At 43.0% G+C, this 26,889-nt stretch overlaps 10 non-coding genes across 10 annotated transcripts; all 10 read left to right on the top strand.

Annotated features, from left to right (window-relative positions):
• The first annotated feature begins 4,790 nt into the window (after positions 1-4,790).
• Positions 4,791-4,872, top strand: trnal-aag (transfer RNA leucine (anticodon AAG)). Its single transcript has one exon. It is a non-coding gene; the product is annotated as a tRNA-Leu (tRNA).
• Positions 4,873-7,639: 2,767 nt separating this feature from the next.
• Positions 7,640-7,721, top strand: trnal-uag (transfer RNA leucine (anticodon UAG)). Its single transcript has one exon. It is a non-coding gene; the product is annotated as a tRNA-Leu (tRNA).
• A 552-nt stretch (positions 7,722-8,273) lies between these two features.
• Positions 8,274-8,355, top strand: trnal-aag (transfer RNA leucine (anticodon AAG)). The gene has a single exon. It is a non-coding gene; the product is annotated as a tRNA-Leu (tRNA).
• A 3,393-nt stretch (positions 8,356-11,748) lies between these two features.
• trnal-aag (transfer RNA leucine (anticodon AAG)) lies at positions 11,749-11,830 on the top strand. The gene has a single exon. It is a non-coding gene; the product is annotated as a tRNA-Leu (tRNA).
• A 3,371-nt stretch (positions 11,831-15,201) lies between these two features.
• On the top strand, positions 15,202-15,283 carry trnal-aag (transfer RNA leucine (anticodon AAG)). Its single transcript has one exon. It is a non-coding gene; the product is annotated as a tRNA-Leu (tRNA).
• A 940-nt stretch (positions 15,284-16,223) lies between these two features.
• Positions 16,224-16,305, top strand: trnal-aag (transfer RNA leucine (anticodon AAG)). Its single transcript has one exon. It is a non-coding gene; the product is annotated as a tRNA-Leu (tRNA).
• Positions 16,306-16,617: 312 nt separating this feature from the next.
• trnal-uag (transfer RNA leucine (anticodon UAG)) lies at positions 16,618-16,699 on the top strand. The gene has a single exon. It is a non-coding gene; the product is annotated as a tRNA-Leu (tRNA).
• Positions 16,700-18,668: 1,969 nt separating this feature from the next.
• On the top strand, positions 18,669-18,750 carry trnal-aag (transfer RNA leucine (anticodon AAG)). Its single transcript has one exon. It is a non-coding gene; the product is annotated as a tRNA-Leu (tRNA).
• A 3,393-nt stretch (positions 18,751-22,143) lies between these two features.
• Positions 22,144-22,225, top strand: trnal-aag (transfer RNA leucine (anticodon AAG)). The gene has a single exon. It is a non-coding gene; the product is annotated as a tRNA-Leu (tRNA).
• A 3,392-nt stretch (positions 22,226-25,617) lies between these two features.
• On the top strand, positions 25,618-25,699 carry trnal-aag (transfer RNA leucine (anticodon AAG)). The gene has a single exon. It is a non-coding gene; the product is annotated as a tRNA-Leu (tRNA).
• The last annotated feature ends 1,190 nt before the right edge of the window (positions 25,700-26,889 follow it).

The following is a 26,889-nucleotide window of genomic DNA, read 5'->3' as shown; positions in this document are numbered from 1 at the left end:
TGCTGCTGTGGCAACTTGTACCATGTGGAGCGCAAGGTGCAGCAGTTCGAGTCACAAAGACTGGGCATGATGAAAGTGAATTGACAGAAGATTTGGCATTATCAGTATTGCATGGAAGGATGAGGGTTAGGCAAAAAAAACAGGATAATGAACACTCTCTCAGTGACTCATCATGTAATCTCAACTAGGAAGCCTTTGCTTTGCTTGGAGGATATTGAAGGTTTCATAGAGATGAGTTGAACCAAACTTTTCCACTATTTCAGAATGTAGGGGAGCATCAGTGTATATCTTTTCCGTGGTAGTGTGGCTGAGGGGTCTAAGGCGCTGGATTTAGGCTCCAGTCTCTTTGCATTGATATCCCACTGCTTCCAGGCATGGCTTTAAATAGCCTTTGTTGCATTAAGTAGGCCCACTGAAAGTGCCCATATGGTCTGTGGCTGTTTCATATTGATCTGTGTAACTACAGTCAGTGCAAGAAGATGAAACATGAGAATTTGCTCACACTGACAGCAGCAAGTCCCTTAGGGAAAGTTGTCGGTACAGGAATCACGTATTTAGTTGAGAATGATGCATCAATTGCTCCTCGATGATGATATGATCCTGTCTTCTAAGGCAGGCAACTCAGTCCTACTCCATGAAAACACCCTTTATGCAGGGTTTGGTTTCAACACATATTTTCAAATAAACCCCAAGGCCTTTATTAGATTACCCAGGTGTGTTTGACTAGAGATGAAACTTCATTCTGCAGGAGGGTGGACCTTCAGCAGTAGGAGTGATTAACAATGGATTATGAAGGCCTTTACACCTGCCGAGGAACTCCTCCATAAAACACTGAGAATTTTTAAGTACTGTCGCTGACTTGCTTCAAAAATGTATATGGAACATTTTGTCTGAAAAAATCCTATGGAAAAACTAAATGAAAGGTAGCGTGGCTGAGCAATCCAAGGTGCTGGATTAAGACTCCAGTCTCTTCGGGTGCATGGGCTTAAATCCCACCGCTACCAGGCATGGCTTTAAATTGCCTTTGTTACACAGCTGCCAGAGTGACCTTCTAGAAAGCTTCTTTGGCAGCTTGTACCACGTGGAGCACAAAGTGCAGCAGGTCATGTCACTAAGACAGGGCATGATGAAAGTGAATTTACAGAAGATATGGCCATATCAGTTTTGAGTGGAAGGATGAGGGTTAAGCATATAAAACAGGATAATAAACAATCTCTCTTTGACACATCATGTTATCTCAACTGGGAAGCTTTTGCAGGTTTCATAGAGATGAGCCGAACCAACTCTTCCACTATTTCAGAATGTAGGGGAGCATCAGTGTATATCTTTTCCGTGGTAGTGTGGCTGAGGGGTCTAAGGCGCTGGATTTAGGCTCCAGTCTCTTTGCATTGATATCCCACTGCTTCCAGGCATGGCTTTAAATAGCCTTTGTTGCATTAAGTAGGCCCACTGAAAGTGCCCATATGGTCTGTGGCTGTTTCATATTGATCTGTGTAACTACAGTCAGTGCAAGAAGATGAAACATGAGAATTTGCTTACAGTGACAGCAGCAAGTCCCTTAAGGAAAGTTGTCTGTACAGGAATCAGGTATTTAGTCGAGAATGATGCATCAGTTGCTCCTTAATGATGATATGATCCTGTCTTCTAAGGCAGCCAAATCAGTTGTACTCCATGAAAACACCCTTCATGCAGGGTTTGGTTTCAACACATATTTTCAAGTAAACCAAGGCCTTTATTAGATGACCAGGTGTGTTTGACTAGAGATGAAACTTCATTCTGCAGGAGGGTGGACCTTCAGCAGTAGGAGTGATTAACAATGGATTATGGAGGCCTTTACACCTGCCGAGGAACTCCTCCATAAAACACTGAGGATTTTTAAGTACTGTCGGTGACTTGCTTCAAAAATGTATATGGAAAATATTGTCTGAAAAAAGCCTATGGAAAAGCTAAATGAAAGGTAGCGTGGCCGAGCGGTCCAAGGCGCTGGATTAAGACTCCAGTCTCTTCAGTGCATGGGCTGAAATCCCACTGCTGCCAGGCATGGCTTTAAATGGCCTTTGTTACACAGCTGCCAGAGTGACCTTCTAGAAAGCTTCTGTGGCAGCTTGTACCACGTGGAGCACAAGGTGCAGCATTTCAAGTCACCAAGACTGGGCATGATGAAAGTGAATTTACAGAAGGTTTGGCAATATCAGTTTTGAGTGGAAGGATGAGGGTTAAGCATATAAAACAGGATAATAAACAATCTCTCTGTGACACATCATGTTATCGCAACTGGGTAGCCTTTGCAGGTTTCATAGTGATGAGCTGAACCAACTTTTCCACTATTTCAGAATGTAGGGGAGAATCAGTATATGCCTTTTCCATGGTAGTCCATGGTAGGGTCTAAGGCGCTGAAGAAGACTGAGGATTTTTAAATACTGTGGGTGACTTGCTTCGAAAATGTCTTTTGAAGCCTTTGCTTTGCTTGGAGGAAATTGAAGGTTTCATAGACATGAGCAGAACCAAACTATTCCAATCTTTCAGTATGTAGGGGAGCAGCAGTGTCTGTATTTTCTGTGGTAGTGTGACCGATGTGTGTAAGGCGCTGAAGAACACTGTTGATTTTTAAACACTGTGGGTGACTTGATTCGAAAATGTCTTTTGAAGCCTTTGCTTTGCTTGGAGGAAATTGAAGGTTTCATTGACATGAGCAGAACCCAACTATTCCACTATTTCAGTATGTAGGGGAGCAGGATACATCTTATCTGTGGTAGTGTGGCCGAGGGGTCTAAGGCGCTGGATTTAGGCTCCAGTCTCTTTGCATTGATATCCCACTGCTTCCAGGCACGGCTTTAAATAGCCTTTGTTGCATTAAGTAGGCCCACTGAAAGTGCCCATATGGTCTGTGGCTGTTTCATATTGATCTGTGTAACTACAGTCAGTGCAAGAAGATGAAACATGAGAATTTGCTCACACTGACAGCAGCAAGTCCCTTAGGGAAAGTTGTCTGTACAGGAATCAGGTATTTAGTCGAGAATGATGCATCAGTTGCTCCTTAATGATGATATGATCCTGTCTTCTAAGGCAGCCAAATCAGTTGTACTCCATGAAAACACCCTTCATGCAGGGTTTGGTTTCAACACATATTTTCAAGTAAACCAAGGCCTTTATTAGATGACCAGGTGTGTTTGACTAGAGATGAAACTTCATTCTGCAGGAGGGTGGACCTTCAGCAGTAGGAGTGATTAACAATGGATTATGGAGGCCTTTACACCTGCCGAGGAACTCCTCCATAAAACACTGAGGATTTTTAAGTACTGTCGGTGACTTGCTTCAAAAATGTATATGGAAAATATTGTCTGAAAAAAGCCTATGGAAAAGCTAAATGAAAGGTAGCGTGGCCGAGCGGTCCAAGGCGCTGGATTAAGACTCCAGTCTCTTCAGTGCATGGGCTGAAATCCCACTGCTGCCAGGCATGGCTTTAAATGGCCTTTGTTACACAGCTGCCAGAGTGACCTTCTAGAAAGCTTCTGTGGCAGCTTGTACCACGTGGAGCACAAGGTGCAGCATTTCAAGTCACCAAGACTGGGCATGATGAAAGTGAATTTACAGAAGGTTTGGCAATATCAGTTTTGAGTGGAAGGATGAGGGTTAAGCATATAAAACAGGATAATAAACAATCTCTCTGTGACACATCATGTTATCGCAACTGGGTAGCCTTTGCAGGTTTCATAGTGATGAGCTGAACCAACTTTTCCACTATTTCAGAATGTAGGGGAGAATCAGTATATGCCTTTTCCATGGTAGTCCATGGTAGGGTCTAAGGCGCTGAAGAACACTGAGGATTTTTAAATACTGTGGGTGACTTGCTTCGAAAATGTCTTTTGAAGCCTTTGCTTTGCTTGGAGGAAATTGAAGGTTTCATAGACATGAGCAGAACCAAACTATTCCAATCTTTCAGTATGTAGGGGAGCAGCAGTGTCTGTATTTTCTGTGGTAGTGTGACCGATGTGTGTAAGGCGCTGAAGAACACTGTTGATTTTTAAACACTGTGGGTGACTTGATTCGAAAATGTCTTTTGAAGCCTTTGCTTTGCTTGGAGGAAATTGAAGGTTTCATTGACATGAGCAGAACCCAACTATTCCACTATTTCAGTATGTAGGGGAGCAGGATACATCTTATCTGTGGTAGTGTGGCCGAGGGGTCTAAGGCGCTGGATTTAGGCTCCAGTCTCTTTGCATTGATATCCCACTGCTTCCAGGCACGGCTTTAAATAGCCTTTGTTGCATTAAGTAGGCCCACTGAAAGTGCCCATATGGTCTGTGGCTGTTTCATATTGATCTGTGTAACTACAGTCAGTGCAAGAAGATGAAACATGAGAATTTGCTCACACTGACAGCAGCAAGTCCCTTAGGGAAAGTTGTCGGTACAGGAATCACGTATTTAGTTGAGAATAATGCATCAATTGCTCCTCAATGATGATATGATCCTGTCTTCTAAGGCAGGCAACTCAGTCCTACTCCATGAAAACACCCTTTATGCAGGGTTTGGTTTCAACACATATTTTCAAATAAACCCCAAGGCCTTTATTAGATTACCCAGGTGTGTTTGACTAGAGATAAAACTTCATTCAGCAGGAGGGTGGACCTTCAGCAGTAGAAGTGATTAACAATGGATTATGGAGGCCTTTACACCTGCCGAGGAACTCCTCTATAAAACACTGAGGATTTGTAATTACTGTGGGTGACTTGCTTCAAAAATGTATATGGTAAAATATTGTCTGAAAAAAGCCAATGAAAAACTTAAAAGGTAGCGTGGCCGAGCGGTCCAAGGCGCTGGATTAAGGCTCCAGTCTCTTCGGGGGCGTGGGTTCGAATCCCACCGCTGCCAGAGTAATGTTTTAGAATGCTGCTGTGGCAACTTGTACCATGTGGAGCGCAAGGTGCAGCAGTTCAAGTCACAAAGACTGGGCATGATGAAAGTGAATTGACAGAAGATTTGGCATTATCAGTATTTCATGGAAGGTTGAGGGTTAGGCAAAAAAAACAGGATAATGAACACACTATCAGTGACTCATCATGTAATCTCAACTAGGAAGCCTTTGCTTTGTTTGGAGGATATTGAAGGTTTCATAGAGATGAGTTGAACCAAACTTTTCCACTATTTCAGAATGTAGGGGAGCATCAGTGTATATCTTTTCCGTGGTAGTGTGGCTGAGGGGTCTAAGGCGCTGGATTTAGGCTCCAGTCTCTTTGCATTGATATCCCACTGCTTCCAGGCATGGCTTTAAATAGCCTTTGTTGCATTAAGTAGGCCCACTGAAAGTGCCCATATGGTCTGTGGCTGTTTCATATTGATCTGTGTAACTACAGTCAGTGCAAGAAGATGAAACATGAGAATTTGCTCACACTGACAGCAGCAAGTCCCTTAGGGAAAGTTGTCGGTACAGGAATCACGTATTTAGTTGAGAATGATGCATCAATTGCTCCTCGATGATGATATGATCCTGTCTTCTAAGGCAGGCAACTCAGTCCTACTCCATGAAAACACCCTTTATGCAGGGTTTAGTTTCAACACATATTTTCAAATAAACCCCAAGGCCTTTATTAGATTACCCAGGTGTGTTTGACTAGAGATGAAACTTCATTCTGCAGGAGGGTGAACCTTCAGCAGTAGGAGTGATTAACAATGGATTATGAAGGCCTTTACACCTGCCGAGGAACTCCTCCATAAAACACTGAGAATTTTTAAGTACTGTCGCTGACTTGCTTCAAAAATGTATATGGAACATTTTGTCTGAAAAAATCCTATGGAAAAACTAAATGAAAGGTAGCGTGGCTGAGCAATCCAAGGTGCTGGATTAAGACTCCAGTCTCTTCGGGTGCATGGGCTTAAATCCCACCGCTACCAGGCATGGCTTTAAATTGCCTTTGTTACACAGCTGCCAGAGTGACCTTCTAGAAAGCTTCTTTGGCAGCTTGTACCACGTGGAGCACAAAGTGCAGCAGGTCATGTCACTAAGACTGGGCATGATGAAAGTGAATTTACAGAAGATATGGCCATATCAGTTTTGAGTGGAAGGATGAGGGTTAAGCATATAAAACAGGATAATAAACAATCTCTCTTTGACACATCATGTTATCTCAACTGGGTAGCTTTTGCAGGTTTCATAGAGATGAGCCGAACCAACTTTTCCACTATTTCAGAATGTAGGGGAGCATCAGTGTATATCATTTCCGTGGTAGTGTGGCTGAGGGGTCTAAGGTGCTGGATTTAGGCTCCAGTCTCTTTGCATTGATATCCCACTGCTTCCAGGCATGGCTTTAAATAGCCTTTGTTGCATTAAGTAGGCCCACTGAAAGTGCCCATATGGTCTGTGGCTGTTTCATATTGATCTGTGTAACTACAGTCAGTGCAAGAAGATGAAACATGAGAATTTGCTTACAGTGACAGCAGCAAGTCCCTTAAGGAAAGTTGTCTGTACAGGAATCAGGTATTTAGTCGAGAATGATGCATCAGTTGCTCCTTAATGATGATATGATCCTGTCTTCTAAGGCAGCCAAATCAGTCGTACTCCATGAAAACACCCTTCATGCAGTGTTTGGTTTCAACACATATTTTCAAGTAAACCAAGGCCTTTATTAGATGACCAGGTGTGTTTGACTAGAGATGAAACTTCATTCTGCAGGAGGGTGGACCTTCAGCAGTAGGAGTGATTAACAATGGATTATGGAGGCCTTTACACCTGCCGAGGAACTCCTCCATAAAACACTGAGGATTTTTAAGTACTGTCGGTGACTTGCTTCAAAAATGTATATGGAAAATATTGTCTGAAAAAAGCCTATGGAAAAGCTAAATGAAAGGTAGCGTGGCCGAGCGGTCCAAGGCGCTGGATTAAGACTCCAGTCTCTTCAGTGCATGGGCTGAAATCCCACTGCTGCCAGGCATGGCTTTAAATGGCCTTTGTTACACAGCTGCCAGAGTGACCTTCTAGAAAGCTTCTGTGGCAGCTTGTACCACGTGGAGCACAAGGTGCAGCATTTCAAGTCACCAAGACTGGGCATGATGAAAGTGAATTTACAGAAGGTTTGGCAATATCAGTTTTGAGTGGAAGGATGAGGGTTAAGCATATAAAACAGGATAATAAACAATCTCTCTGTGACACATCATGTTATCGCAACTGGGTAGCCTTTGCAGGTTTCATAGTGATGAGCTGAACCAACTTTTCCACTATTTCAGAATGTAGGGGAGAATCAGTATATGCCTTTTCCATGGTAGTCCATGGTAGGGTCTAAGGCGCTGAAGAACACTGAGGATTTTTAAATACTGTGGGTGACTTGCTTCGAAAATGTCTTTTGAAGCCTTTGCTTTGCTTGGAGGAAATTGAAGGTTTCATAGACATGAGCAGAACCAAACTATTCCAATCTTTCAGTATGTAGGGGAGCAGCAGTGTCTGTATTTTCTGTGGTAGTGTGACCGATGTGTGTAAGGCGCTGAAGAACACTGTTGATTTTTAAACACTGTGGGTGACTTGATTCGAAAATGTCTTTTGAAGCCTTTGCTTTGCTTGGAGGAATTTGAAGGTTTCATTGACATGAGCAGAACCCAACTATTCCACTATTTCAGTATGTAGGGGAGCAGGATACATCTTATCTGTGGTAGTGTGGCCGAGGGGTCTAAGGCGCTGGATTTAGGCTCCAGTCTCTTTGGAGGCGTGGGTTCGAATCCCACCGCTGCCAGGCATGGTTTTAAATAGCCTTTGTTGCATTAAGTAGGCCCACTGAAAGTGCCCATATGTTCTGTGGCTGTTTCATATTGATCTGTGTAACTACAGTCAGTGCAAGAAGATGAAACATGAGAATTTGCTCACACTGACAGCAGCAAGTCCCTTAGGGAAAGTTGTCGGTACAGGAATCACGTATTTAGTTGAGAATGATGCATCAATTGCTCCTCGATGATGATATGATCCTGTCTTCTAAGGCAGGCAACTCAGTCCTACTCCATGAAAACACCCTTTATGCAGGGTTTGGTTTCAACACATATTTTCAAATAAACCCCAAGGCCTTTATTAGATTACCCAGGTGTGTTTGACTAGAGATAAAACTTCATTCAGCAGGAGGGTGGACCTTCAGCAGTAGGAGTGATTAACAATGGATTATGGAGGCCTTTACACCTGCCGAGGAACTCCTCTATAAAACACTGAGGATTTTTAATTACTGTGGGTGACTTGCTTCAAAAATGTATATGGTAAAATATTGTCTGAAAAAAGCCAATGAAAAACTTAAAGAAAAGGTAGTGTGGCCGAGCGGTCCAAGGCGCTGGATTAAGGCTCCAGTCTCTTCGGGGGCGTGGGTTCGAATCCCACCGCTGCCAGAGTAATGTTTTAGAATGCTGCTGTGGCAACTTGTACCATGTGGAGCGCAAGGTGCAGCAGTTCAAGTCACAAAGACTGGGCATGATGAAAGTGAATTGACAGAAGATTTGGCATTATCAGTATTTCATGGAAGGTTGAGGGTTAGGCAAAAAAAACAGGATAATGAACACACTATCAGTGACTCATCATGTAATCTCAACTAGGAAGCCTTTGCTTTGTTTGGAGGATATTGAAGGTTTCATAGAGATGAGTTGAACCAAACTTTTCCACTATTTCAGAATGTAGGGGAGCATCAGTGTATATCTTTTCCGTGGTAGTGTGGCTGAGGGGTCTAAGGCGCTGGATTTAGGCTCCAGTCTCTTTGCATTGATATCCCACTGCTTCCAGGCATGGCTTTAAATAGCCTTTGTTGCATTAAGTAGGCCCACTGAAAGTGCCCATATGGTCTGTGGCTGTTTCATATTGATCTGTGAAACTACAGTCAGTACAAGAAGATGAAACATGAGAATTTGCTCACACTGACAGCAGCAAGTCCCTTAGGGAAAGTTGTCGGTACAGGAATCACGTATTTAGTTGAGAATGATGCATCAATTGCTCCTCGATGATGATATGATCCTGTCTTCTAAGGCAGGCAACTCAGTCCTACTCCATGAAAACACCCTTTATGCAGGGTTTAGTTTCAACACATATTTTCAAATAAACCCCAAGGCCTTTATTAGATTACCCAGGTGTGTTTGACTAGAGATGAAACTTCATTCTGCAGGAGGGTGAACCTTCAGCAGTAGGAGTGATTAACAATGGATTATGAAGGCCTTTACACCTGCCGAGGAACTCCTCCATAAAACACTGAGAATTTTTAAGTACTGTCGCTGACTTGCTTCAAAAATGTATATGGAACATTTTGTCTGAAAAAATCCTATGGAAAAACTAAATGAAAGGTAGCGTGGCTGAGCAATCCAAGGTGCTGGATTAAGACTCCAGTCTCTTCGGGTGCATGGGCTTAAATCCCACCGCTACCAGGCATGGCTTTAAATTGCCTTTGTTACACAGCTGCCAGAGTGACCTTCTAGAAAGCTTCTTTGGCAGCTTGTACCACGTGGAGCACAAAGTGCAGCAGGTCATGTCACTAAGACTGGGCATGATGAAAGTGAATTTACAGAAGATATGGCCATATCAGTTTTGAGTGGAAGGATGAGGGTTAAGCATATAAAACAGGATAATAAACAATCTCTCTTTGACACATCATGTTATCTCAACTGGGTAGCTTTTGCAGGTTTCATAGAGATGAGCCGAACCAACTTTTCCACTATTTCAGAATGTAGGGGAGCATCAGTGTATATCATTTCCGTGGTAGTGTGGCTGAGGGGTCTAAGGTGCTGGATTTAGGCTCCAGTCTCTTTGCATTGATATCCCACTGCTTCCAGGCATGGCTTTAAATAGCCTTTGTTGCATTAAGTAGGCCCACTGAAAGTGCCCATATGGTCTGTGGCTGTTTCATATTGATCTGTGTAACTACAGTCAGTGCAAGAAGATGAAACATGAGAATTTGCTTACAGTGACAGCAGCAAGTCCCTTAAGGAAAGTTGTCTGTACAGGAATCAGGTATTTAGTCGAGAATGATGCATCAGTTGCTCCTTAATGATGATATGATCCTGTCTTCTAAGGCAGCCAAATCAGTCGTACTCCATGAAAACACCCTTCATGCAGTGTTTGGTTTCAACACATATTTTCAAGTAAACCAAGGCCTTTATTAGATGACCAGGTGTGTTTGACTAGAGATGAAACTTCATTCTGCAGGAGGGTGGACCTTCAGCAGTAGGAGTGATTAACAATGGATTATGGAGGCCTTTACACCTGCCGAGGAACTCCTCCATAAAACACCGAGGATTTTTAAGTACTGTCGGTGACTTGCTTCAAAAATGTATATGGAAAATATTGTCTGAAAAAAGCCTATGGAAAAGCTAAATGAAAGGTAGCGTGGCCGAGCGGTCCAAGGCGCTGGATTAAGACTCCAGTCTCTTCAGTGCATGGGCTGAAATCCCACTGCTGCCAGGCATGGCTTTAAATGGCCTTTGTTACACAGCTGCCAGAGTGACCTTCTAGAAAGCTTCTGTGGCAGCTTGTACCACGTGGAGCACAAGGTGCAGCATTTCAAGTCACCAAGACTGGGCATGATGAAAGTGAATTTACAGAAGGTTTGGCAATATCAGTTTTGAGTGGAAGGATGAGGGTTAAGCATATAAAACAGGATAATAAACAATCTCTCTGTGACACATCATGTTATCGCAACTGGGTAGCCTTTGCAGGTTTCATAGTGATGAGCTGAACCAACTTTTCCACTATTTCAGAATGTAGGGGAGAATCAGTATATGCCTTTTCCATGGTAGTCCATGGTAGGGTCTAAGGCGCTGAAGAAGACTGAGGATTTTTAAATACTGTGGGTGACTTGCTTCGAAAATGTCTTTTGAAGCCTTTGCTTTGCTTGGAGGAAATTGAAGGTTTCATAGACATGAGCAGAACCAAACTATTCCAATCTTTCAGTATGTAGGGGAGCAGCAGTGTCTGTATTTTCTGTGGTAGTGTGACCGATGTGTGTAAGGCGCTGAAGAACACTGTTGATTTTTAAACACTGTGGGTGACTTGATTCGAAAATGTCTTTTGAAGCCTTTGCTTTGCTTGGAGGAATTTGAAGGTTTCATTGACATGAGCAGAACCCAACTATTCCACTATTTCAGTATGTAGGGGAGCAGGATACATCTTATGTGTGTCCGAGGGGTCTAAGGCGCTGGATTTAGGCTCCAGTCTCTTTGGAGGCGTGGGTTCGAATCCCACCGCTGCCAGGCATGGTTTTAAATAGCCTTTGTTGCATTAAGTAGGCCCACTGAAAGTGCCCATATGTTCTGTGGCTGTTTCATATTGATCTGTGTAACTACAGTCAGTGCAAGAAGATGAAACATGAGAATTTGCTCACACTGACAGCAGCAAGTCCCTTAGGGAAAGTTGTTGGTACAGGAATCACGTATTTAGTTGAGAATGATGCATCAATTGCTCCTCGATGATGATATGATCCTGTCTTCTAAGGCAGGCAACTCAGTCCTACTCCATGAAAACACCCTTTATGCAGGGTTTGGTTTCAACACATATTTTCAAATAAACCCCAAGGCCTTTATTAGATTACCCAGGTGTGTTTGACTAGAGATAAAACTTCATTCAGCAGGAGGGTGGACCTTCAGCAGTAGGAGTGATTAACAATGGATTATGGAGGCCTTTACACCTGCCGAGGAACTCCTCTATAAAACACTGAGGATTTTTAATTACTGTGGGTGACTTGCTTCAAAAATGTATATGGTAAAATATTGTCTGAAAAAAGCCAATGAAAAACTTAAAGAAAAGGTAGTGTGGCCGAGCGGTCAAAGGCGCTGGATTAAGGCTCCAGTCTCTTCGGGGGCGTGGGTTCGAATCCCACCGCTGCCAGAGTAATGTTTTAGAATGCTGCTGTGGCAACTTGTACCATGTGGAGCGCAAGGTGCAGCAGTTCAAGTCACAAAGACTGGGCATGATGAAAGTGAATTGACAGAAGATTTGGCATTATCAGTATTTCATGGAAGGTTGAGGGTTAGGCAAAAAAAACAGGATAATGAACACACTATCAGTGACTCATCATGTAATCTCAACTAGGAAGCCTTTGCTTTGTTTGGAGGATATTGAAGGTTTCATAGAGATGAGTTGAACCAAACTTTTCCACTATTTCAGAATGTAGGGGAGCATCAGTGTATATCTTTTCCGTGGTAGTGTGGCTGAGGGGTCTAAGGCGCTGGATTTAGGCTCCAGTCTCTTTGCATTGATATCCCACTGCTTCCAGGCATGGCTTTAAGTAGGCCCACTGAAAGTGCCCATATGGTCTGTGGCTGTTTCATATTGATCTGTGAAACTACAGTCAGTACAAGAAGATGAAACATGAGAATTTGCTCACACTGACAGCAGCAAGTCCCTTAGGGAAAGTTGTCGGTACAGGAATCACGTATTTAGTTGAGAATGATGCATCAATTGCTCCTCGATGATGATATGATCCTGTCTTCTAAGGCAGGCAACTCAGTCCTACTCCATGAAAACACCCTTTATGCAGGGTTTAGTTTCAACACATATTTTCAAATAAACCCCAAGGCCTTTATTAGATTACCCAGGTGTGTTTGACTAGAGATGAAACTTCATTCTGCAGGAGGGTGAACCTTCAGCAGTAGGAGTGATTAACAATGGATTATGAAGGCCTTTACACCTGCCGAGGAACTCCTCCATAAAACACTGAGAATTTTTAAGTACTGTCGCTGACTTGCTTCAAAAATGTATATGGAACATTTTGTCTGAAAAAATCCTATGGAAAAACTAAATGAAAGGTAGCGTGGCTGAGCAATCCAAGGTGCTGGATTAAGACTCCAGTCTCTTCGGGTGCATGGGCTTAAATCCCACCGCTACCAGGCATGGCTTTAAATTGCCTTTGTTACACAGCTGCCAGAGTGACCTTCTAGAAAGCTTCTTTGGCAGCTTGTACCACGTGGAGCACAAAGTGCAGCAGGTCATGTCACTAAGACTGGGCATGATGAAAGTGAATTTACAGAAGATATGGCCATATCAGTTTTGAGTGGAAGGATGAGGGTTAAGCATATAAAACAGGATAATAAACAATCTCTCTTTGACACATCATGTTATCTCAACTGGGTAGCTTTTGCAGGTTTCATAGAGATGAGCCGAACCAACTTTTCCACTATTTCAGAATGTAGGGGAGCATCAGTGTATATCATTTCCGTGGTAGTGTGGCTGAGGGGTCTAAGGTGCTGGATTTAGGCTCCAGTCTCTTTGCATTGATATCCCACTGCTTCCAGGCATGGCTTTAAATAGCCTTTGTTGCATTAAGTAGGCCCACTGAAAGTGCCCATATGGTCTGTGGCTGTTTCATATTGATCTGTGTAACTACAGTCAGTGCAAGAAGATGAAACATGAGAATTTGCTTACAGTGACAGCAGCAAGTCCCTTAAGGAAAGTTGTCTGTACAGGAATCAGGTATTTAGTCGAGAATGATGCATCAGTTGCTCCTTAATGATGATATGATCCTGTCTTCTAAGGCAGCCAAATCAGTCGTACTCCATGAAAACACCCTTCATGCAGTGTTTGGTTTCAACACATATTTTCAAGTAAACCAAGGCCTTTATTAGATGACCAGGTGTGTTTGACTAGAGATGAAACTTCATTCTGCAGGAGGGTGGACCTTCAGCAGTAGGAGTGATTAACAATGGATTATGGAGGCCTTTACACCTGCCGAGGAACTCCTCCATAAAACACTGAGGATTTTTAAGTACTGTCGGTGACTTGCTTCAAAAATGTATATGGAAAATATTGTCTGAAAAAAGCCTATGGAAAAGCTAAATGAAAGGTAGCGTGGCCGAGCGGTCCAAGGCGCTGGATTAAGACTCCAGTCTCTTCAGTGCATGGGCTGAAATCCCACTGCTGCCAGGCATGGCTTTAAATGGCCTTTGTTACACAGCTGCCAGAGTGACCTTCTAGAAAGCTTCTGTGGCAGCTTGTACCACGTGGAGCACAAGGTGCAGCATTTCAAGTCACCAAGACTGGGCATGATGAAAGTGAATTTACAGAAGGTTTGGCAATATCAGTTTTGAGTGGAAGGATGAGGGTTAAGCATATAAAACAGGATAATAAACAATCTCTCTGTGACACATCATGTTATCGCAACTGAGTAGCCTTTGCAGGTTTCATAGTGATGAGCTGAACCAACTTTTCCACTATTTCAGAATGTAGGGGAGAATCAGTATATGCCTTTTCCATGGTAGTCCATGGTAGGGTCTAAGGCGCTGAAGAACACTGAGGATTTTTAAATACTGTGGGTGACTTGCTTCGAAAATGTCTTTTGAAGCCTTTGCTTTGCTTGGAGGAAATTGAAGGTTTCATAGACATGAGCAGAACCAAACTATTCCAATCTTTCAGTATGTAGGGGAGCAGCAGTGTCTGTATTTTCTGTGGTAGTGTGACCGATGTGTGTAAGGCGCTGAAGAACACTGTTGATTTTTAAACACTGTGGGTGACTTGATTCGAAAATGTCTTTTGAAGCCTTTGCTTTGCTTGGAGGAAATTGAAGGTTTCATTGACATGAGCAGAACCCAACTATTCCACTATTTCAGTATGTAGGGGAGCAGGATACATCTTATCTGTGGTAGTGTGGCTGAGGGGTCTAAGGCGCTGGATTTAGGCTCCAGTCTCTTTGCATTGATATCCCACTGCTTCCAGGCACGGCTTTAAATAGCCTTTGTTGCATTAAGTAGTCCCACTGAAAGTGCCCATATGGTCTGTGGCTGTTTCATATTGATCTGTGTAACTACAGTCAGTGCAAGAAGATGAAACATGAGAATTTGCTCACACTGACAGCAGCAAGTCCCTTAGGGAAAGTTGTCGGTACAGGAATCACGTATTTAGTTGAGAATAATGCATCAATTGCTCCTCAATGATGATATGATCCTGTCTTCTAAGGCAGGCAACTCAGTCCTACTCCATGAAAACACCCTTTATGCAGGGTTTGGTTTCAACACATATTTTCAAATAAACCCCAAGGCCTTTATTAGATTACCCAGGTGTGTTTGACTAGAGATAAAACTTCATTCAGCAGGAGGGTGGACCTTCAGCAGTAGAAGTGATTAACAATGGATTATGGAGGCCTTTACACCTGCCGAGGAACTCCTCTATAAAACACTGAGGATTTTTAATTACTGTGGGTGACTTGCTTCAAAAATGTATATGTGTAAAATATTGTCTGAAAAAAGCCAATGAAAAACTTAAAAGGTAGCGTGGCCGAGCGGTCCAAGGCGCTGGATTAAGGCTCCAGTCTCTTCGGGGGCGTGGGTTCGAATCCCACCGCTGCCAGAGTAATGTTTTAGAATGCTGCTGTGGCAACTTGTACCATGTGGAGCGCAAGGTGCAGCAGTTCAAGTCACAAAGACTGGGCATGATGAAAGTGAATTGACAGAAGATTTGGCATTATCAGTATTTCATGGAAGGTTGAGGGTTAGGCAAAAAAAACAGGATAATGAACACACTATCAGTGACTCATCATGTAATCTCAACTAGGAAGCCTTTGCTTTGTTTGGAGGATATTGAAGGTTTCATAGAGATGAGTTGAACCAAACTTTTCCACTATTTCAGAATGTAGGGGAGCATCAGTGTATATCTTTTCCGTGGTAGTGTGGCTGAGGGGTCTAAGGCGCTGGATTTAGGCTCCAGTCTCTTTGCATTGATATCCCACTGCTTCCAGGCATGGCTTTAAATAGCCTTTGTTGCATTAAGTAGGCCCACTGAAAGTGCCCATATGGTCTGTGGCTGTTTCATATTGATCTGTGTAACTACAGTCAGTGCAAGAAGATGAAACATGAGAATTTGCTCACACTGACAGCAGCAAGTCCCTTAGGGAAAGTTGTCGGTACAGGAATCACGTATTTAGTTGAGAATGATGCATCAATTGCTCCTCGATGATGATATGATCCTGTCTTCTAAGGCAGGCAACTCAGTCCTACTCCATGAAAACACCCTTTATGCAGGGTTTGGTTTCAACACATATTTTCAAATAAACCCCAAGGCCTTTATTAGATTACCCAGGTGTGTTTGACTAGAGATAAAACTTCATTCAGCAGGAGGGTGGACCTTCAGCAGTAGGAGTGATTAACAATGGATTATGGAGGCCTTTACACCTGCCGAGGAACTCCTCTATAAAACACTGAGGATTTTTAATTACTGTGGGTGACTTGCTTCAAAAATGTATATGGTAAAATATTGTCTGAAAAAAGCCAATGGAAAAACTTAAACAAAAGGTAGTGTGGCCGAGCGGTCCAAGGCGTTGGATTAAGGCTCCAGTCTCTTCGGGGGCGTGGGTTCGAATCCCACCGCTGCCAGAGTGATGTTTTAGAATGCTGCTGTGGCAACTTGTACCATGTGGAGCGCAAGGTGCAGCAGTTCAAGTCACAAAGACTGGGCATGATGAAAGTGAATTGACAGAAGATTTGGCCATTATCAGTATTTCAGTGGAAGGTTGAGGGTTAGGCATAAAAAACAGGATAATGAACACACTATCAGTGACTCATCATGTAATCTCAACTAGGAAGCCTTTGCTTTGTTTGGAGGATATTGAAGGTTTCATAGAGATGAGTTGAACCAAACTTTTCCACTATTTCAGAATGTAGGGGAGCAGAATACATCTTATCTGTGGTAGTGTGGCTGAGGGGTCTAAGGCGCTGGATTTAGGCTCCAGTCTCTTTCGAGGCATGGGTTCGAATCCCACCGCTGCCAGGCATGGTTTTAAAAGTCCTTTGTTGCAATAAGTAGGCTCACTGAAAGTGTCCATTTGGTCTGTGTCTGTTTCATATTGATCTGTGTAACTACAGTCAGTGCCAGAAGATGAAACATGAGAATTTGCTAACAGTGATAGCAGCAAGTCCCTTAAGGAAAGTTGTCTATACAGGAATCAGGTATTTAGTCGAGAATGATGCATCATTTGCTCCTTAATGATGATATGATCCTGTCTTCTAAGGCAGCTAAATCAGTCGTACTCCATGAAAACACCCTTCATGCAGGGTTTGGTTTCAACACATATTTTCAAGTAAACCAAGGCCTTTATTAGATGACCAGGTGTGTTTGTCTAGAGATGAAACTTCATTCTGCAGGAGGGTGGACCTTCAGCAGTAGGAGTGATTAACAATGGATTATGGAGGCCTTTACACCTGCAGAGGAACTCCTCCATAAAACACTGAGGATTTTTAAGTACTGTCGGTGACTTGCTTCAAAAATGTATATGGAAAATATTGTCTGAAAAAAGCCTATGGAAAAGCTAAATGAAAGGTAGCGTGGCCGAGCGGTCCAAGGCGCTGGATTAAGACTCCAGTCTCTTCAGTGCATGGGCTGAAATCCCAATGCTGCCAGGCATGGCTTTAAATGGCCTTTGTTACACAGCTGCCAGAGTGACCTTCTAGAAAGCTTCTGTGGCAGCTTGTACCACGTGGAGCACAAGGTGCAGCATTTCAAGTCACCAAGACTGGGCATGATGAAAGTGAATTTACAGAAGGTTTGGCAATATCAGTTTTGAGTGGAAGGATGAGGGTTAAGCATATAAAACAGGATAATAAACAATCTCTCTGTGACACATCATGTTATCGCAACTGAGTAGCCTTTGCAGGTTTCATAGTGATGAGCTGAACCAACTTTTCCACTATTTCAGAATGTAGGGGAGAATCAGTATATGCCTTTTTCATGGTAGTCCATGGTAGGGTCTAAGGCGCTGAAGAACACTGAGGATTTTTAAATACTGTGGGTGACTTGCTTCGAAAATGTCTTTTGAAGCCTTTGCTTTGCTTGGAGGAAATTGATTGTTTCATAGACATGAGCAGAACCAAACTATTCCAATCTTTCAGTATGTAGGGGAGCAGCAGTGTCTGTATTTTCTGTGGTAGTGTGACCGATGTGTGTAAGGCGCTGAAGAACACTGTTGATTTTTAAACACTGTGGGTGACTTGATTCGAAAATGTCTTTTGAAGCCTTTGCTTTGCTTGGAGGAATTTGAAGGTTTCATTGACATGAGCAGAACCCAACTATTCCACTATTTCAGTATGTAGGGGAGCAGGATACATCTTAAGTGTGGCCGAGGGGTCTAAGGCGCTGGATTTAGGCTCCAGTCTCTTTGGAGGCGTGGGTTTGAATCCCACCGCTGCCAGGCATGGTTTTAAATAGCCTTTGTTGCATTAAGTAGGCCCACTGAAAGTGCCCATATGGTCTGTGGCTGTTTCATATTGATCTGTGTAACTACAGTCAGTGCAAGAAGATGAAACATGAGAATTTGCTTACAGTGACAGCAGCAAGTCCCTTAAGGAAAGTTGTCGGTACAGGAATCACGTATTTAGTTGAGAATAATGCATCAATTGCTCCTCAATGATGATATGATCCTGTCTTCTAAGGCAGGCAACTCAGTCCTACTCCATGAAAACACCCTTTATGCAGGGTTTGGTTTCAACACATATTTTCAAATAAACCCCAAGGCCTTTATTAGATTACCCAGGTGTGTTTGACTAGAGATAAAACTTCATTCAGCAGGAGGGTGGACCTTCAGCAGTAGAAGTGATTAACAATGGATTATGGAGGCCTTTACACCTGACGAGGAACTCCTCTATAAAACACTGAGGATTTTTAATTACTGTGGGTGACTTGCTTCAAAAATGTATATGGTAAAATATTGTCTGAAAAAAGCCAATGAAAAACTTAAACAAAAGGTAGCGTGGCCGAGCGGTCCATGGCGCTGGATTAAGGCTCCAGTCTCTTCGGGGGCGTGGGTTCGAATCCCACCGCTGCCAGAGTAATGTTTTAGAATGCTGCTGTGGCAACTTGTACTATGTGGAGCGCAAGGTGCAGCAGTTCAAGTCACAAAGACTGGGCATGATGAAAGTGAATTGACAGAAGATTTGGCATTATCAGTATTTCATGGATGGTTGAGGGTTAGGCAAAAAAAACAGGATAATGAACACACTATCAGTGACTCATCATGTAATCTCAACTAGGAAGCCTTTGCTTTGTTTGGAGGATATTGAAGGTTTCATAGAGATGAGTTGAACCAAACTTTTCCACTATTTCAGAATGTAGGGGAGCATCAGTGTATATCTTTTCCGTGGTAGTGTGGCTGAGGGGTCTAAGGCGCTGGATTTAGGCTCCAGTCTCTTTGCATTGATATCCCACTGCTTCCAGGCATGGCTTTAAATAGTCTTTGTTGCATTAAGTAGGCCCACTGAAAGTGCCCATATGGTCTGTGGCTGTTTCATATTGATCTGTGTAACTACAGTCAGTACAAGAAGATGAAACATGAGAATTTCCTAACACTGACAGCAGCAAGTCCCTTAGGGAAAGTTGTCGGTACAGGAATCAGGTATTTAGTTGAGAATGATGCATCAATTGCTCCTCGATGATGATATGATCCTGTCTTCTAAGGCAGGCAACTCAGTCCTACTCCATGAAAACACCCTTTATGCAGGGTTTAGTTTCTACACATATTTTCAAATAAACCCCAAGGCCTTTATTAGATTACCCAGGTGTGTTTGACTAGAGATGAAACTTCATTCTGCAGGAGGGTGAACCTTCAGCAGTAGGAGTGATTAACAATGGATTATGAAGGCCTTTACACCTGCCGAGGAACTCCTCCATAAAACACTGAGAATTTTTAAGTACTGTCGCTGACTTGCTTCAAAAATGTATATGGAACATTTTGTCTGAAAAAATCCTATGGAAAAACTAAATGAAAGGTAGCGTGGCTGAGCAATCCAAGGTGCTGGATTAAGACTCCAGTCTCTTCGGGTGCATGGGCTTAAATCCCACCGCTACCAGGCATGGCTTTAAATTGCCTTTGTTACACAGCTGCCAGAGTGACCTTCTAGAAAGCTTCTTTGGCAGCTTGTACCACGTGGAGCACAAAGTGCAGCAGGTCATGTCACTAAGACTGGGCATGATGAAAGTGAATTTACAGAAGATATGGCCATATCAGTTTTGAGTGGAAGGATGAGGGTTAAGCATATAAAACAGGATAATAAACAATCTCTCTTTGACACATCATGTTATCTCAACTGGGTAGCTTTTGCAGGTTTCATAGAGATGAGCCGAACCAACTTTTCCACTATTTCAGAATGTAGGGGAGCATCAGTGTATATCATTTCCGCGGTAGTGTGGCTGAGGGGTCTAAGGTGCTGGATTTAGGCTCCAGTCTCTTTGCATTGATATCCCACTGCTTCCAGGCATGGCTTTAAATAGCCTTTGTTGCATTAAGTAGGCCCACTGAAAGTGCCCATATGGTCTGTGGCTGTTTCATATTGATCTGTGTAACTACAGTCAGTGCAAGAAGATGAAACATGAGAATTTGCTTACAGTGACAGCAGCAAGTCCCTTAAGGAAAGTTGTCTGTACAGGAATCAGGTATTTAGTCGAGAATGATGCATCAGTTGCTCCTTAATGATGATATGATCCTGTCTTCTAAGGCAGCCAAATCAGTCGTACTCCATGAAAACACCCTTCATGCAGTGTTTGGTTTCAACACATATTTTCAAGTAAACCAAGGCCTTTATTAGATGACCAGGTGTGTTTGACTAGAGATGAAACTTCATTCTGCAGGAGGGTGGACCTTCAGCAGTAGGAGTGATTAACAATGGATTATGGAGGCCTTTACACCTGCCGAGGAACTCCTCCATAAAACACTGAGGATTTTTAAGTACTGTCGGTGACTTGCTTCAAAAATGTATATGGAAAATATTGTCTGAAAAAAGCCTATGGAAAAGCTAAATGAAAGGTAGCGTGGCCGAGCGGTCCAAGGCGCTGGATTAAGACTCCAGTCTCTTCAGTGCATGGGCTGAAATCTCACTGCTGCCAGGCATGGCTTTAAATGGCCTTTGTTACACAGCTGCCAGAGTGACCTTCTAGAAAGCTTCTGTGGCAGCTTGTACCACGTGGAGCACAAGGTGCAGCATTTCAAGTCACCAAGACTGGGCATGATGAAAGTGAATTTACAGAAGGTTTGGCAATATCAGTTTTGAGTGGAAGGATGAGGGTTAAGCATATAAAACAGGATAATAAACAATCTCTCTGTGACACATCATGTTATCGCAACTGGGTAGACTTTGCAGGTTTCATAGTGATGAGCTGAACCAACTTTTCCACTATTTCAGAATGTAGGGGAGAATCAGTATATGCCTTTTCCATGGTAGTCCATGGTAGGGTCTAAGGCGCTGAAGAACACTGAGGATTTTTAAATACTGTGGGTGACTTGCTTCGAAAATGTCTTTTGAAGCCTTTGCTTTGCTTGGAGGAAATTGAAGGTTTCATAGACATGAGCAGAACCAAACTATTCCAATCTTTCAGTATGTAGGGGAGCAGCAGTGTCTGTATTTTCTGTGGTAGTGTGACCGATGTGTGTAAGGCGCTGAAGAACACTGTTGATTTTTAAACACTGTGGGTGACTTGATTCGAAAATGTCTTTTGAAGCCTTTGCTTTGCTTGGAGGAAATTGAAGGTTTCATAGACATGAGCAGAACCAAACTATTCCACTATTTCAGTATGGAGGGGAGCAGGATACATCTTAAGTGTGGCCGAGGGGTCTAAGGCGCTGGATTTAGGCTCCAGTCTCTTTGGAGGCGTGGGTTTGAATCCCACCGCTGCCAGGCATGGTTTTAAATAGCCTTTGTTGCATTAAGTAGGCCCACTGAAAGTGCCCATATGGTCTGTGGCTGTTTCATATTGATCTGTGTAACTACAGTCAGTGCAAGAAGATGAAACATGAGAATTTGCTCACACTGACAGCAGCAAGTCCCTTAGGGAAAGTTGTCGGTACAGGAATCACGTATTTAGTTGAGAATGATGCATCAATTGCTCCTCGATGATGATATGATCCTGTCTTCTAAGGCAGGCAACTCAGTCCTACTCCATGAAAACACCCTTTATGCAGGGTTTGGTTTCAACACATATTTTCAAATAAACCCCAAGGCCTTTATTAGATTACCCAGGTGTGTTTGACTAGAGATAAAACTTCATTCTGCAGGAGGGTGGACCTTCAGCAGTAGGAGTGATTAACAATGGATTATGGAGGCCTTTACACCTGCCGAGGAACTCCTCTATAAAACACTGAGGATTTTTAATTACTGTGGGTGACTTGCTTCAAAAATGTATATGGTAAAATATTGTCTGAAAAAAGCCAATGAAAAACTTAAAGAAAAGGTAGTGTGGCCGAGCGGTCCAAGGCGCTGGATTAAGGCTCCAGTCTCTTCGGGGGCGTGGGTTCGAATCCCACCGCTGCCAGAGTAATATTTTAGAATGCTGCTGTGGCAACTTGTACCATGTGGAGCGCAAGGTGCAGCAGTTCAAGTCACAAAGACTGGGCATGATGAAAGTGAATTGACAGAAGATTTGGCATTATCAGTATTTCATGGAAGGTTGAGGGTTAGGCAAAAAAACAGGATAATGAACACACTATCAGTGACTCATCATGTAATCTCAACTAGGAAGCCTTTGCTTTGTTTGGAGGATATTGAAGGTTTCATAGAGATGAGTTGAACCAAACTTTTCCACTATTTCAGAATGTAGGGGAGCATCAGTGTATATCTTTTCCGTGGTAGTGTGGCTGAGGGGTCTAAGGCGCTGGATTTAGGCTCCAGTCTCTTTGCATTGATATCCCACTGCTTCCAGGCATGGCTTTAAATAGTCTTTGTTGCATTAAGTAGGCCCACTGAAAGTGCCCATATGGTCTGTGGCTGTTTCATATTGATCTGTGTAACTACAGTCAGTACAAGAAGATGAAACATGAGAATTTCCTAACACTGACAGCAGCAAGTCCCTTAGGGAAAGTTGTCGGTACAGGAATCACGTATTTAGTTGAGAATGATGCATCAATTGCTCCTCGATGATGATATGATCCTGTCTTCTAAGGCAGGCAACTCAGTCCTACTCCATGAAAACACCCTTTATGCAGGGTTTAGTTTCAACACATATTTTCAAATAAACCCCAAGGCCTTTATTAGATTACCCAGGTGTGTTTGACTAGAGATGAAACTTCATTCTGCAGGAGGGTGAACCTTCAGCAGTAGGAGTGATTAACAATGGATTATGAAGGCCTTTACACCTGCCGAGGAACTCCTCCATAAAACACTGAGAATTTTTAAGTACTGTCGCTGACTTGCTTCAAAAATGTATATGGAACATTTTGTCTGAAAAAATCCTATGGAAAAACTAAATGAAAGGTAGCGTGGCTGAGCAATCCAAGGTGCTGGATTAAGACTCCAGTCTCTTCGGGTGCATGGGCTTAAATCCCACCGCTACCAGGCATGGCTTTAAATTGCCTTTGTTACACAGCTGCCAGAGTGACCTTCTAGAAAGCTTCTTTGGCAGCTTGTACCACGTGGAGCACAAAGTGCAGCAGGTCATGTCACTAAGACTGGGCATGATGAAAGTGAATTTACAGAAGATATGGCCATATCAGTTTTGAGTGGAAGGATGAGGGTTAAGCATATAAAACAGGATAATAAACAATCTCTCTTTGACACATCATGTTATCTCAACTGGGTAGCTTTTGCAGGTTTCATAGAGATGAGCCGAACCAACTTTTCCACTATTTCAGAATGTAGGGGAGCATCAGTGTATATCATTTCCGCGGTAGTGTGGCTGAGGGGTCTAAGGTGCTGGATTTAGGCTCCAGTCTCTTTGCATTGATATCCCACTGCTTCCAGGCATGGCTTTAAATAGCCTTTGTTGCATTAAGTAGGCCCACTGAAAGTGCCCATATGGTCTGTGGCTGTTTCATATTGATCTGTGTAACTACAGTCAGTGCAAGAAGATGAAACATGAGAATTTGCTTACAGTGACAGCAGCAAGTCCCTTAAGGAAAGTTGTCTGTACAGGAATCAGGTATTTAGTCGAGAATGATGCATCAGTTGCTCCTTAATGATGATATGATCCTGTCTTCTAAGGCAGCCAAATCAGTCGTACTCCATGAAAACACCCTTCATGCAGTGTTTGGTTTCAACACATATTTTCAAGTAAACCAAGGCCTTTATTAGATGACCAGGTGTGTTTGACTAGAGATGAAACTTCATTCTGCAGGAGGGTGGACCTTCAGCAGTAGGAGTGATTAACAATGGATTATGGAGGCCTTTACACCTGCCGAGGAACTCCTCCATAAAACACTGAGGATTTTTAAGTACTGTCGGTGACTTGCTTCAAAAATGTATATGGAAAATATTGTCTGAAAAAAGCCTATGGAAAAGCTAAATGAAAGGTAGCGTGGCCGAGCGGTCCAAGGCGCTGGATTAAGACTCCAGTCTCTTCAGTGCATGGGCTGAAATCTTACTGCTGCCAGGCATGGCTTTAAATGGCCTTTGTTACACAGCTGCCAGAGTGACCTTCTAGAAAGCTTCTGTGGCAGCTTGTACCACGTGGAGCACAAGGTGCAGCATTTCAAGTCACCAAGACTGGGCATGATGAAAGTGAATTTACAGAAGGTTTGGCAATATCAGTTTTGAGTGGAAGGATGAGGGTTAAGCATATAAAACAGGATAATAAACAATCTCTCTGTGACACATCATGTTATCGCAACTGGGTAGACTTTGCAGGTTTCATAGTGATGAGCTGAACCAACTTTTCCACTATTTCAGAATGTAGGGGAGAATCAGTATATGCCTTTTCCATGGTAGTCCATGGTAGGGTCTAAGGCGCTGAAGAACACTGAGGATTTTTAAATACTGTGGGTGACTTGCTTCGAAAATGTCTTTTGAAGCCTTTGCTTTGCTTGGAGGAAATTGAAGGTTTCATAGACATGAGCAGAACCAAACTATTCCAATCTTTCAGTATGTAGGGGAGCAGCAGTGTCTGTATTTTCTGTGGTAGTGTGACCGATGTGTGTAAGGCGCTGAAGAACACTGTTGATTTTTAAACACTGTGGGTGACTTGATTCGAAAATGTCTTTTGAAGCCTTTGCTTTGCTTGGAGGAAATTGAAGGTTTCATAGACATGAGCAGAACCAAACTATTCCACTATTTCAGTATGGAGGGGAGCAGGATACATCTTAAGTGTGGCCGAGGGGTCTAAGGCGCTGGATTTAGGCTCCAGTCTCTTTGGAGGCGTGGGTTTGAATCCCACCGCTGCCAGGCATGGTTTTAAATAGCCTTTGTTGCATTAAGTAGGCCCACTGAAAGTGCCCATATGGTCTGTGGCTGTTTCATATTGATCTGTGTAACTACAGTCAGTGCAAGAAGATGAAACATGAGAATTTGCTCACACTGACAGCAGCAAGTCCCTTAGGGAAAGTTGTCGGTACAGGAATCACGTATTTAGTTGAGAATGATGCATCAATTGCTCCTCGATGATGATATGATCCTGTCTTCTAAGGCAGGCAACTCAGTCCTACTCCATGAAAACACCCTTTATGCAGGGTTTGGTTTCAACACATATTTTCAAATAAACCCCAAGGCCTTTATTAGATTACCCAGGTGTGTTTGACTAGAGATAAAACTTCATTCTGCAGGAGGGTGGACCTTCAGCAGTAGGAGTGATTAACAATGGATTATGGAGGCCTTTACACCTGCCGAGGAACTCCTCTATAAAACACTGAGGATTTTTAATTACTGTGGGTGACTTGCTTCAAAAATGTATATGGTAAAATATTGTCTGAAAAAAGCCAATGAAAAACTTAAAGAAAAGGTAGTGTGGCCGAGCGGTCCAAGGCGCTGGATTAAGGCTCCAGTCTCTTCGGGGGCGTGGGTTCGAATCCCACCGCTGCCAGAGTAATATTTTAGAATGCTGCTGTGGCAACTTGTACCATGTGGAGCGCAAGGTGCAGCAGTTCAAGTCACAAAGACTGGGCATGATGAAAGTGAATTGACAGAAGATTTGGCATTATCAGTATTTCATGGAAGGTTGAGGGTTAGGCAAAAAAACAGGATAATGAACACACTATCAGTGACTCATCATGTAATCTCAACTAGGAAGCCTTTGCTTTGTTTGGAGGATATTGAAGGTTTCATAGAGATGAGTTGAACCAAACTTTTCCACTATTTCAGAATGTAGGGGAGCATCAGTGTATATCTTTTCCGTGGTAGTGTGGCTGAGGGGTCTAAGGCGCTGGATTTAGGCTCCAGTCTCTTTGCATTGATATCCCACTGCTTCCAGGCATGGCTTTAAATAGTCTTTGTTGCATTAAGTAGGCCCACTGAAAGTGCCCATATGGTCTGTGGCTGTTTCATATTGATCTGTGTAACTACAGTCAGTACAAGAAGATGAAACATGAGAATTTCCTAACACTGACAGCAGCAAGTCCCTTAGGGAAAGTTGTCGGTACAGGAATCACGTATTTAGTTGAGAATGATGCATCAATTGCTCCTCGATGATGATATGATCCTGTCTTCTAAGGCAGGCAACTCAGTCCTACTCCATGAAAACACCCTTTATGCAGGGTTTAGTTTCAACACATATTTTCAAATAAACCCCAAGGCCTTTATTAGATTACCCAGGTGTGTTTGACTAGAGATGAAACTTCATTCTGCAGGAGGGTGAACCTTCAGCAGTAGGAGTGATTAACAATGGATTATGAAGGCCTTTACACCTGCCGAGGAACTCCTCCATAAAACACTGAGAATTTTTAAGTACTGTCGCTGACTTGCTTCAAAAATGTATATGGAACATTTTGTCTGAAAAAATCCTATGGAAAAACTAAATGAAAGGTAGCGTGGCTGAGCAATCCAAGGTGCTGGATTAAGACTCCAGTCTCTTCGGGTGCATGGGCTTAAATCCCACCGCTACCAGGCATGGCTTTAAATTGCCTTTGTTACACAGCTGCCAGAGTGACCTTCTAGAAAGCTTCTTTGGCAGCTTGTACCACGTGGAGCACAAAGTGCAGCAGGTCATGTCACTAAGACTGGGCATGATGAATGTGAATTTACAGAAGATATGGCCATATCAGTTTTGAGTGGAAG

This window comes from Myxocyprinus asiaticus, chromosome 36 (genome assembly GCF_019703515.2).
Source record: "Myxocyprinus asiaticus isolate MX2 ecotype Aquarium Trade chromosome 36, UBuf_Myxa_2, whole genome shotgun sequence".
Taxonomy (NCBI): Eukaryota; Metazoa; Chordata; class Actinopteri; order Cypriniformes; family Catostomidae; genus Myxocyprinus; species Myxocyprinus asiaticus.
Note: the sequence above shows the minus strand (reverse complement) of the source record. Positions and strands in the feature narration are given on the sequence as shown.